Consider the following 9,773-nt stretch of genomic DNA (forward strand, 5'->3'; position numbering starts at 1 on the left):
AGGAAGGAAGGAAGGAAGGAAGGAAGGAAGGAAGGAAGGAAGGAAGGAAGGAAGGTCAAAGAGTTCTGCGCTTCCCTGACTTCATTCTCTAGTAGATCCTAAGCCCGTTTCTTTAAATAAAGCCCTTCATCTGCCCTAGAAAGGATAAAGATGAAAGAAAACTCTGTTGGCAGTATGATCGATATTGCAGAGCAGTGGGAAAAGCAGTGAAGGTAATTTTGAGGAAAAATGCTTTTCATAAAAGAAGTAAAAACATGCAAGCCAAACTGATGACACTAGACCAGGTGGAGGGAGATAAAGTCAGTACAATAAAAGAAAGGCAGGTTTGACCTACGGTGATGAATGAAACCTGCTGATCAGGTAAAGTTGAGGATATTAGACCTCATGCAGTGACAGTGAATGACTGTCACCACAATAGTCCTAGTGGTATCTCAAACAGGAGAAATTATGGGAGAATACTCATAGAAGTTTAGAACCTGGGCTGGACAGTTTTAAAGAAGGTCTGCAAGATGAGGAACTGGTTGGGACTGGGCATAGCTTAGGGCTTAACAGCTTATTGGACTGGTAGGCATAGCATGGTCACCTGAAGTGAACCTAATGAGCAAGTTGTAAGCCTCAATCAAAATGCAAACAAAATTAAGGAACTCAGACGGGTGTGGTGGCTCATGCCTGTAACCCCAGCAGTTTGGTAGGCTGAGGCGGGAGGATTGCTTGAGCTCAGGAGTTCCAGACCAGCCTGAATAACACGGCAAAACCCCATTTCTACAAAAAATACAAAAATTACCCAGACATGGTGGTACATGCCTGAATTCCCAGTTACTCTGGGGTAGGAGGATCGCTTGAGCCCAGGAGGTCAAGCCTGCAGTAAAGTCATAATTGCACCACTGCACTCCAGCCTGGATGTCAGAAGGAGACCCTGTCTCAATAAATAAATAAATAAATAAATAAATAATTTTAAAAATTAACGAACTCATTTACAATATGCTTCCTAATATTTTACATTACCTAGTTTGGTTTAAAAAATAGATCTCTAATAGTTCAAACATTTCTAAAATCTGACTTATGATGAGAATCAAAGAGCAAAAGCACAACTACGATGATGAAATATTTTTCAATTCATCATCATCTCATCCTCTAAATTATGTAGTTTATTTACCCTGAGTATATGTATGATACAGTTGACCCTTCCTAGCAGCAGGCTCCACATCCATGGATTCAACCAGCAGCAGATCAGAAATATTCAGAAATAATAATAATAAATAGCAATGCAACAATAAAAACATAAATTTAAAACAATACAGTGCAATAACTATTTACATTGTATCACATATTAAAGTAATCTGCAGATGATTTAAGTTTATATGGGAGGACGTACATAGATTATACTCAAATGTTAGGGCATTTTATATAAATGACTTAAGTGTCTGTAGATTTTGGTATCTGCAGGGGATCCTGGAACCAATCATCTGTGGATACTAAGAGACAACTGTATATATAAATTTTGTCAACTCCATCTTATTTTTGACTGATAGAATATCACTGCTTATTTTGAAATGATTATGCATTACTTTAATCACAACCAATTCAAGAATATTTCTGTCCATTGGTGCCTTAATTTAGAACAATATTTTTAATAATGCTTTTCACAACCAAAATTTGTACTTGTAGTATTATCTCAAAAACAAACAACTTTGCCATCAATGTTTAACTTTAAAATTGACTTTACAATGCATTTACAAGAATTTAAAAGGATTCACTTTTGATAGGACGCATTTCAAAAAGCTTTGTTACAATTTCATAAATTAGGTGGAAAATTGAACCACTTAAGGACTCATCCCAACTCATTTTCTATTTGAAGCATCTCATGCTTGCAAAGGTCTTCTTCTATTAATGGTATTAACACATTAACAGGTGTTGCTTTACTTTTTTATAGGCCCAAGAAAAGTTGGAATAAAAGTAAGAAAAATTATTTCAGAAGTGTCTAAATAATTTAAATGTGATTATTTTGTTTGATCTGAATGACAAATCATGCTTCAGAGTGATATATAAATACACTGTGTGCAGAGTGGCACATGGTAATAACTTGTCTTCAGGTACAGTCTTAAAATAGAATCTTCAGTTGGTCCTAAAGGTTCAAGTTTGTTGCATCTGGAAAAATATGTAGATTTAATTATTTACAGGTGTGTCCCACATACTAGAAGCCATGGGTGAAGGTGAAGATACAAAGTGAAAAATCTATTAAGTCCACTCAGCCTATGTTGCTGTAACTGTTAATCAGTTAATATTTAACTGTTAATGTTTACCAGAAAATGAAGTCTAGGCAAACACAAAAATAGGCAAGACCTGAGGACAACAGAGATAAACTGAAATTATTCTAGGAAAACCAGATTATATGGTTGCCCTACCTCCACCTCCAGTTACATCATCTCTCTCCAAAAAGGTCTCCTTTTCCCTACAGATCTGAATAAGATGGCCCATCCTCTTGCCTTATAAAAGCCCAATGCCCTTTCCAAAATGTTTGTGGATACCACAGCCTTGCATTCTCATGGTCACCTCTAGCCCTAAATTTCTGATTCTTCTGAATTGTTTTTCACAGCTTTAAAAAAATTTATACTTTGGTATCAAATGAAATTCAACTCCTTTCCTAATATCTAAACATCAACAATATGTGTAGCTGATGAGTGACAAATTTGGTTATTGAAAAGGGAGGGATCAACTTGTGTTCCAAGCAACTTATAAACTGAATATTTATATCCTTGTTTCCCACATTCCGTGGGCCCCTCTTTCATGCTGCTTGCTCATTCTTTCCCTTCTGCCTCCTCCTTCGGAGCTCCCACCCCATTCATCCCATTTTCTTCTGTAGAGTGATTTATCACTCTCTAGGCTTGTACTCAAAACTCAGCCCCAGGCCTCTCTTTGAGTTGAGAAATGCCTTGAAATTAACACTGACGGGGGTGTTTCAAATGAAAAACTAGACAAAGGCTGTTGACTGATTTCTTTCTTAATTTCTGCAAGGTAAGTAGGAATTTGTGTGTGTGTGTGTGTGTGTGTGTGTGTGTGTGTGTGTGTGTGTAGAGAGTGAGCAAAAGAGAAATAAAGATGCAAGTTTATAAATGTGTAGAACTATATACGTGTGTGTGTGTGTATATATGTATGTATGTATTTATATTACTCTTCCAAAACATTTCCCTAGCCTGTAGGTTTAGATGAAGTCATGTTTATATTAACACTTACATTTCATGGGCTCATAATACCTCTTTGCAGGACCTCAGCCTCAAAGTCACTCTAATTTTATCTGGGTTCCCTGAGATTTTATCACACAGAAAAATCTGCCCTTTTTAGGGTGCTGCTCTGATTCTGCCAGGGACCATTATCCCCTGTGAGCATCCACCATGACCATGTTTTCTGGGCATCTAGTTCCTTCTGGTGCTTTGTCAGTTCCTGAGACCACTAAATAGTGGAGATGGGCCCAGCACAGTGATGTGTCTAACTTAGAGGTAGAGCAAAAGCTGTTCTCCCAAACCCTGTGTTTCAGCTCCTCACCTGGACATCGAAGCTGCGTATCTCATGGCTCACTGATTTTATGACCCTGTCTATAGGTATCTGGCTAACAAATTCCTCTAGACAGCTTCTCTCAACACCCCCACTTCTATGTAGATCAGTTGCTATAGACACATGTGAGCCCCCGAACCCATGCACAGATAGGTACAAAATCTCAATTTAGGTTCATATGGAAACGAGACCCCGTGCATAGTTTGCTTTTTTATTTTTTTTCTAGAGTTTCACATGCCATCAAATGTAAGATTTACTACTGGTGAAGCAGGAGGGCAGGGTAGAGAGAAAAGAAACACCACATTAAGCTCATATTTTTATTGTAAGATGTACTTTCATTTCAGAAACTTTCAAGTTAAAAAAAATTGACCTTAAAATTGAAGGAAGAAGTATAACTTAGTGGAATTTAAAAACAAATTATTTTAGTATTTTCCTTTTGAATTTGTGAATCTTTTATTCAAAAAACGTCGTATGTTTTGCCATAAACTTATACATTCAATGTGTATACAGGAATCATAGAATTTTAGAGCTAAAGTAAATCTCCTTATTAAAAAGTTTGGACTGAGAGAAGCTGGTGATATCTTGAAGGAACAGAACCTAGTATGATTGAATAGGTGGTGATCAGTTTTCCTGCCTCTCCATCCATACCATTTTGTCCAAAGAGGGAAAATATGCATTTAAAGTGTTCACCTTGAGGCCAGTCTGGACAACATAGCGAGATCCCCATTTCTACACAAAATTAAAAATATTATCTAGGTGTAGTGGTGCACACTTGTAGTCCCAGTTTTGTTGGGAGGCTGAGGTGGGAAGTGAGTTATGATCACACCATTGCACTCTAGCCTGGGTGACAGCGCTAGAGCCCATCTCTAAAAATAAATAAATAACATGTTTATCTTATTATGAAATTTTTAAATAATCAGTTTTACAGTCATTCTGTTTACCAAAAGAAGTGAAACATACACTTATTAATCCTTTGGAAGCTGAACCATCTACAGTTTGACAAGAGTAGTTGGGAAATATTTTTGTTTTACTAATTTAGTAGAATAGCTGTAACCAAATGCAATAGTTTACACATACTGAGTATGTCTTATAGACAATGTTGAATTGTTTTTCTTAAAAATGACACATAACCTTTTGGGTATATTTTACATAATGAAATAAATGTAATGTTACATAAAAATCAATGGCTATTTCTGCCAGATTTACACATGAAATTAAAAATATTGGGTCATCTAATTATCCTGGATTTTAGCTTTCCCCTTCACTTTCCTGACAGATATTAAATAAACATGGTCTAAAGGAATTCACTGTAAAATTATTAGTATGAATAGAAGAACTCTGTAATGTTGAAGGATATGACAATAAATAAAGACTAATGAGTGTTTTCTTTCTTGGTAATAAGCAATAGGAAAAATGGCAGGAAAAAGGCCTGATTAATAATACCAACAGAAAAATAACTAGAATGAATGTTATACAAATAGGAATTTCATTTGATTGCAAGAAGCAGACACCTGTAGTAACAGTAACTTAAATTAAGGAAATGTTGTCACATAAAAAAGAGACAGGCAGTGAAGGACTAACGTGGTCGTGACAACACTGAGAATAATTTTCCCTTTCTTTTCCACCCTCTTAGATGTAGGCTCCATTTCCGCAGATGCCTCATGATCAGGGATAGCTGCTCAAGTTCTCCCTATCACATCACATGTCCTCCATCAGTTTTCAACTGCAGAGAACTGAATCTGCTCCAGCTACTTGACACACAAATGGCTCTTTTCCTGTACTAAAGAGCTTCTAGAATCCTAGACAAGGCAGAAACACAAACTCTGTGTTAATATATTGGGACTAACACCCAAAGTCACCTGAAAGAGCGGGGCCACCAAGGTAGCTACTGTCCCTTCTTGTCCCTTCTTATGACCAAGAAGCTCCTTTTCTGATTGGAATGCTGTCACTCCACTTGCTGGGTCCAGAACCTCAGAGCTCCTGCACAGTGAGGGAGCTGCAATCCCAGGAAGCCACACAATCCCAAAACTGTAATGATTGGGAATCTCATACCACAGATGCTGTCTTCAGAACCAAGCTGTTTCTGCTTCAGTCTGCACCCATGACTTCAGTGACCAGAAATGAAGACCTCAGCAAATGCTTCTTCCCAGCATAACTGAATGCCTGCCCAGTGGGGCTTGCCAGAAGGAACAACAGAAGCAACACCTCTCCATTTTACTTTACATCTACCTTCCAAATCATCACTTGTGTACCTGAGGGGTTGAGCATTCACCGCATATAAAAGCATAGCTGCAATGAAATCTGGGGAAAGTCATTTTTAGCTTTTCAGTCTTTGAAACATAAGAAGACACTCTAGAAGGGAGTTGCAATAGACAGTAAGTGTTAATTCACAATTCCGCCAAAATATTCCAGGAAGAGGGAAGGAGAAAGAAAGGGGAAGGATAAAAGGACATCCTCTTTCACTAGCTCAGTGAACTTTAAGAAACTTTCCATGAAGCCCCACTAGATGATTTTCATTTGCCTCTCATTACCTATTCTTAACTGCAGGGGAGACTGGGAAATGTAGAACTTTAGCTATATGTGTTGCCTCCCAGAATAAAATGAGGTTTTGTTAGAAAGAAGTAAATAAACAAGATAATGAATATTTGGTGGGTAATTAATACAGTTGACCCTGGAACAGCACAGGTTTGAACTGTTTGGTCCACTTATAAGTGGATTTTCTTTCACCTCTGCCACTCTGATATCCCTCCTCTTCCTTCTCCTCCTCAGCATGAAGCTGGTAAGTATGAAGACCTTTAAGATGATTCACTTCCACTTATGAATGGTAAATATATTTTCTTTTCCTTATTATTTTCACAATAATGTTTTCTTTTCTCAAGTTTCTCAAGTTTGCTCTATTGTAGAAAGATAGTAGACAAGATAATACATGTAACACAAAAATCTATGCTAATCAACTATTTATATTATCAGTAAGGCTTTTGGTCAACATTAGGCTATTAGTAGTTAAGTTTTTGGGGAATCAAAAGTTTTATATGAACTTCTGAATGTATGGAGAGAACAACATGGGAATTAGGTTGGTGCCTTAATTCCTATGTTGCTCAAGAGTCAACTATAGTTTCAGCTGAAGCCTGCTCTTTTTTTCTCGATGTCTGTACTCATCCTTCTTTTCTTACATAGAACACCTCGCCCCTTTCCTATGAACATACCCCAAGGTCTCATCCAAGCAATGCACCTAACTCAATATCCAGGATTACTGGGTAAAATGTACCCCTCTCTATTCCACAAGAAAATGTGGTTTCTTGTTATCCAGTAATGTATAAAAATAGAAAAAAATATTTGCTGCCAGAACATCATAATGGAGAAACAGTAGGATAGGAATGATTGAGCTCTTCTTTTCAGAAAGTGGTAATGGGAGCATTCTTTAGTCACTGTTCCATAGCAATTATGAAATCCTGCTGGGGAGGATTATCAAGACCCCCTGGCCTGGCAGAGCAGTTAGCTCATCTGGAAGCTCTATGCTCCAGGAGGTTTCTGTCTTACTAGCTTTATACTGAGTTCTGTCTTTTATAGGATGCAATTAAAAGTCAGCAGCCAACACAGACCAGCAGCTACAATTTTTCTACATTTTCCATTGTACAACAGCTTTACACAGTCTGCCTTCCAAAGTACAACAGGTGAAAGTTTGATCATAAGTTTGCCACTGCATTACAAGGGTCAATGACTTTCCAAATGTTAGCAGGTGGATTCTTACTGCTCACAGCACGGCTGCCTTCACCATACCAATACAACTACAAATGTTTATAATGCATCTAAGTGAAAACTATCTACTGAGCTTTATCATGAAATATAAAAGATTTAAGTAAATAGAATAAAAAGAAGTCCCTGAAAGGGAAAACTGAAATTTATAAATGCCAATTTCTCCCAAGTATAGGTTTAATACAATTCAAATTCCAGCCCTCACATTCTGGCATGATTCTTTGAAACTCAACAAAGTGATTTAAAGCCTACCTGTTAGAAAGAAAGTATAAGAATGAACAAGAAAATGCATGAAAAAAGAAAAGAGGATACTTGCTACACAGAAACTTGTCCCAGAATGTTGATAGCATTATTCATAATAGCCAAAAGCTGAAAACAACTCAATTGTCCATCAACAGGTGAAAAGATGAACAAAATGTGGCATATCCATACAACAGAATATTATTCAGCCATGGAAAAAAAGAGTGAAATATTAATACATGCTGCAATTTCAATGAACCTCAAAAACATTATGCTAAGTTAGAAAAGTCAGACACAAAAAGTCACATTTTATATGACTCCTTCAGTATGATATATCCAGGATAGGCAAATCCATAGAGATGGAAAGCAGATTAGAGATTACCAGGGAGTGGGAGAAAGGGGAAATGGAGTGTGATTAATGGGTATAGGGCATTTTAAGGGATGGTAAATATTTTGAAACTAGAAAGATCTGGTAGTTGCATAATATTATGAATACACTATATACCACTGAATTGTATACATTAAGATGGCTAATTACAGATTATGTAAATTTCACCTCAATAAAAATAAAAGAAGACAAAAGAAATGAATATGGGGCTGGGCACAGTGGCTCATGCCTGCAGTCCCAGCACTTTGGGAGGCCGAGGCGGGTGGATCACGAGGTCAAGAGATCGAGACCATCCTGGCCAACATGGTGAAATCCTGTCTGTACTAAAAATTCAAAAATTAGCTGGGTGTGGTGGCGTGCTCTGGTTGTCTCAGCTACTCAGGAGGCTGAGGCAGGAGAATTGTTTGAAGCTGGAGGGTGGAGGTTGCAGTGAGCTGAGATCATGCCACTGCACTCCACCTAGAGACAGAGCAAGACTCTGGGAAAAAAAAAAAAAGGAAATGAATATGGAGGATAAACAATATCATTTTTAGGGACATGAAGCAGAATTGGCAAACATCACTTATGTTGCTATATCATTGGTTAAAACGTTGAGATATGACTACATCTAAGTTCAAGAGAAGTTGGGAGATGCAGTCCCTAGCAGAATGGTTACAAATACAACCAAAACATATTGCCAAAGTATTGTTCTGTGGTATTACATAAAGAAAGAAAGAAAATTATGCAAGGAGATACTATCCCATCATTTGTCTTTGTAACTTGCTAAAAGCAACAAGGAACAATGAATGCACATGAACGTTTTGGCTATTTCCAGTTACTTCCTTAGATCTGTACACATCCTAGGCATATGTTCTGCCTTCCAGGTGAATGCTGGCAAGAGTTTTACTCAATGTTTTTTTCACAGTAAACATTTCTGGCTTTCAGTATCTGTCTCCTCGTTTCCTGTTACCTGACTGTTGAATCAACACCAGATAGTTTATTTTGTGTCATGGCAGTGCCTCAATTCTGATATTGATCAGTGAATATAAAGGCTAAGACATGGCATCAGTGAAACTCACACATAGTGATTTAAATGGGATAATATTTTCCCCCCTCTCTCTTGCAGGAGAGTCTGGGGTTGGACAGGGTTTACTCATTTGGTCATCTAGTGACCTAAGATGAAAACTCAACATGCATCTTTCACCACTGGGTCTAAGCAGCTATTCCAGCTTTCCTAATTCCAGGGGTTGAATTCACTGACACCATGTCTGCATGTCAGTCAGTGAGGACAGGGAAAACAGACGTGAAGATGCACCTTTGTGTTCAAGGACCTGAGGCAAAACCGGTACCTGTACCTTCTACTCCAAACCATTGGCTGAAACCTAGTCACATGGTCAAAATTATCAGGGACAAAAGCTGAAAAATGATAGTAGTAGCATCACCACATGATCACCAGAATAGTGAAAGGCATCAATTAATAAAGGGAAGAAAGATATAATCGATATTAAAACACAGAAACAGTCTCTAACATAGTATGAATGTAAAGTTTCTAGAAAAACAATGAAAAGGACAGAAAAAATATGCAACTTTCAACTGGTAGAGAGAAAAGGTGGAATGACAGAAAATTACCATCAGTCTTGCTGGCATCAAGAAACAAGAAGAGCAACATAGAAGAGCTCGGAAAAATGAAAAGCCCCAAATAATCATAAAAATAAATCTAAATATATCAGTAATTATAATGAACATAACTACACCAAAGCTTTAGCTTTAAAACAATGATTGAGAAACAGAGTGAAAAAAACCTCTTAAATGCCATTTAAAAGAGAAACAGTTAGGACATCAAAATTGAAAAGAGTTG

This window comes from Colobus angolensis, unplaced genomic scaffold (assembly GCF_000951035.1).
Source record: "Colobus angolensis palliatus isolate OR3802 unplaced genomic scaffold, Cang.pa_1.0 Scaffold264, whole genome shotgun sequence".
NCBI lineage: Eukaryota > Metazoa > Chordata > Mammalia > Primates > Cercopithecidae > Colobus > Colobus angolensis.